The sequence below is a fragment of the Urocitellus parryii genome, chromosome 8 (assembly GCF_045843805.1).
Source record: "Urocitellus parryii isolate mUroPar1 chromosome 8, mUroPar1.hap1, whole genome shotgun sequence".
NCBI lineage: Eukaryota > Metazoa > Chordata > Mammalia > Rodentia > Sciuridae > Urocitellus > Urocitellus parryii.
The window spans coordinates 125,892,625-125,896,765 of record NC_135538.1 but is presented as its reverse complement, the minus strand read 5'-3'; positions in this window follow the sequence as shown (position 1 = coordinate 125,896,765).

Here is a 4,141-nt window from a genome sequence, read left to right as displayed (position 1 = left end):
AGTTTTTGTATGCCCTTTTGAAATTGAAAATATACTCAAGTGTCTCTTGGGCTTGTGCAACCCAGGGACATGTTATTTTCTAGTGTCACTTGGCTGAATAATTGTATACTACAGGAAGAAAATTTGCTCTGATTCAAATGTGTTTTAGAAAAACATTCTAATAAATTCATGAATATCACTAGGAGTTACTGTGTGTATTTTAGTGATTTGTCTAGTAACTGTATGATAAAGTTAAGAATGATATCTGTTTACCTTTAAACTACAAAGTTATATCAAGGATTAATCATAATTACCAACAACTCAGCATCCCATTTCATTCTTTCAGAACTGTGGACACAACATATATATTTTTCCCCTGGCAACATCAAGTAGTATTTTAGATAAATATAATTTCTTCATTAGCTTTTTAATTACTGCATTCTTTTTGTATGTTAATTGCTTTATCTTGTTCTATTGATCATCCTAATGTTTGGGGAGGAAATATAGGAATGGAAAGCAAAAAAGTTTCTAAAAGTTTGTACAACTCATAAAGCTAACAACTTTTATTTTACAGAAAAAAAGTTCCTGAGATTTAAAAAAATACAAAAAGAGTTCCTGAGATTTAAATATATATATAGGACAGATAAGAGTCCTATCTTTTCTCACATACAGCCTCTTTAGAAATAGAATTATATTGGAATATATATATATATATATATATATATATATATAAACAATAATGTTAACATTTTTAAAAAGATAACAAGGAGATGCTACACAAGGGACATGCCACTTAGTACAGCTTCTTTGGGGCTAAAGCTAAAATTAAACTATATTGTATTATAGAAATAAAAGTTGATATTTTATTCTCTTTGCAAACTCTGAAACTTTTTTAGAATGACTTTCAAATATGTCTGCTGGCCCTGTCTACCATGGGCTATACTTATGGCATGTTACACTATTTCATAAGGTATTGTAAGAGTTTAATTCTATGAATCAAATTTTAAAAGTTCAATAATATTTTTGACAGTGGATACAGGGTCAAATCTATCTGAGTTTTGTCACAATGGCCAACTGAGAAATAATTGGGGTTCTTCTTCATTGATTGTCTTCACTGTGGTGTGGGGGTACTTTGCAATATTTTCAATAACTAAGCCTGAAGGGACTTTAAAATATGAAGCACACATAAATGGAAAGGGATTCTAAGGATATTTATGAAGGATAACTAAGTTCATCTGTCAGTTTCTGCTATTAATATGATAATACAAAATATTTACACTGGACAAGATTGATAAATTTTTAAAAAATGTGATTGCTAGCTAATCTTGATTGTCATTGATTTGTCTGCATTGAAAGACACTTACAAAATTGGTAAAGGACACACCAGGTGTGTCTGTGAGTGTTTTTCCAGAGAAGATTGGAATGAGATTTAGTGAATTGGATGGGAAAGATGCATCCTGAACGTGGGCAGCAGCATTTAATAGATGGAGGCCCAGATGGAACAAAATGGGGAAAGCTTGTGCACAGACATGTTGGACCCTTATTTTTCTGGTATTTTCTGCTGCTAGTGTCACCCATGGATGTCAGAATCCAGATTCTTCAGCCTTTTTAAACTTGCATCCATGACTCTTCAGGGGTGTTCCAAACCCTCAGTCTCGTATGGAGCTGTATCATTGGTTCCTCTTATTTTGAGGAATTCAGTTCTCTGGCCTGAGAAGCTACTGATTTTCCCAGATCTCCAGGTGTACAGGGCCATCATAAGACCATTTAACCTCCCTTCATATATGCTAATTTTTTAAACCCTCTAGAATATTTGTACGAATGTGTGTGTATGTATATATACACACAGATAAGTAGAATATATATATATATATATATATATATATATATATATATATATAAATTCTATTTTTCTGGAAAACTATGAAATAAAAACTAAATGAAGAAATATTTTATGTATAAGATAGATTCAGTATTGTCAACATGTCTGCTCTTCTCATTTTGAAGTATAGGCTCTATGAAATCTCAATCACAATCTCATCATTTTGTGGATATTGATAATGTAACTCTAAATTTTATATTGAAGATCAAAGATCCAGAACTGTCAACTCAATATTTAAAAAGAGCAAAACTGAAAGACTAATACTGCCCAATTTCAGGACTTGCAATAAAGCTACAGTAATCAAAATAGTATGGTATTGGGACACCCCCTACACACTCTGTGTGTGTGTGTGTGTGTGTATGTGTGTATTTGTGTGCAGTGAAAGAAAGAAAAAAAATTAAGGAAACTTAAATGCATATGTCTAAGTGAAAGATGCTGATCTGAGAAGGATAGTCACTACATGGTTACAATTATATGACATCTTTATGGAAAAGTCAAATCTGTATAAACAATAAAGAGCAATGATTTTTTTTCATGAGTTAGTGGGGGAAGAAGTGATGAACAAGCAGAAAACACAGAACTTTTGCTGCAGTTAAAGTACTCAGTGGGGATGTTAAAATAAGAGAGGCTGTGTGTAGGTCCAGGGAACATATGGGACATTTTTGTGCATTTTGCTCAAATCATTTGTAAACTGCCCTAAAACTAGTGTTGTTGTTGTTGTTGTTGTTTTACAGGATTATACATGGTGCAATTGTTGAGAACTCAAATTCTAACAATGCAACTGGATAATTTCTAAGAAATTCAGTTAGGAGAACAGTGTCACAATCTTGCCAAACACTTGAATCTGGGAATATAGATTCATGCTAACATCTTCAGCCATTATTCTACGGTTTTCTAAAAAAATGATTAATAACCACTTGCAATCTTCTCACCAAAGGGAGAAGTATAATAATGAAAATAAAAAGTAATATTTATGAATGGAAAGGATGAGAAAGGATTTCTATTCTAATTCAACAAAAGGTTGATCTCACCTTAGAGCTTTCATCCTTTTAGAAAGTGTTCAATCAATTGATCTCTTTTTTACTCCAGTTGTCTTTTCTTAGGAATATGAGCAAAAAAAAAGAGATGTAATTGATAAATGATACCTTTAGTTCAGTGTCTCTGAAGGGACATGCCACTTAGTACAGCTTCTTTGGGGCTAAAGTTAAAATTAAAGGTTTTCAGATTTGCTTGCCTGTATTTAGGAAGATGGGGTTTTGTGAGCTCTAATTGTCCAATACATTTATATACTGTAAACTTGGCTATTAGCTAAGGCAATATTATTGTTAGGGGCAAAAATCAGAGAAATATCACAGCAAGAATATGAACAGCAATAGCAATAACAGCAGTTGATCTTTACTGAATGAAATATGGTCAAAATAATCCTCTAAGAGCCAAGAAGCACTAGAATCAGTCTATGTGATCTCACTGCCTATATTACTAAACATTTGGAGATTTTAAATGCAGTATATTATGTTTATCAACTAAAGTCTGAAGAATAGTGTTACCTATTGATAACCACTGTTATACCCTAAGAGAAAGACATGTGGAAATGCAGGAGATGATGTTATGTATCAAGCTGACATAGCCAAGACAGGCAGAGACTTCTCAAAATACCCCCTTGTGTTTCATTTACTTCAAGGACAGTTAATACCCTTTCTCAGAATGTAGACCCATCAAATTAGTGAGAAAAAAAGATCTCTGCTATTGATAAAGCAGAAAAAAAGTGAAACAAATAGTTTTTGATGATTTACTTTTTCCTTATTCATTACACCAATATAAATTTCATCTATATGCATATGCATCTAATGCATATTTTCCTATTAGTTTATTATTTTTAATGTTCAAATATTTAAAATTATAATAAATCAGATACATTACAGGATCATCAGTATTTCAATTACAAAATGGTTTTGTCTTCTTTAAAAAACCTCATCATAAATGGGCAAGAGAAAATTCATTTAAATTTTCATGAAGATCCAAAATGAACTATATTTAGGTCATAGACACAAATGTACATTCACACACACATGCATGTAGTGTTTTTCCAAAATTTTTATCTAAACCTGGAATTGATTCCAGGAAAAAAAAAATGTCCCTCTAATACTTACAAGTTAAGCCTCAAAGTGCTTTTAGTTTCAAACCTCATCAAAATAGTCATCCAAGGAAAACAATTCCCCTGAATCCTTTCTAATATTTATAAAACTCAGTGATCCCTAATATATTGATGGCAACATTAAA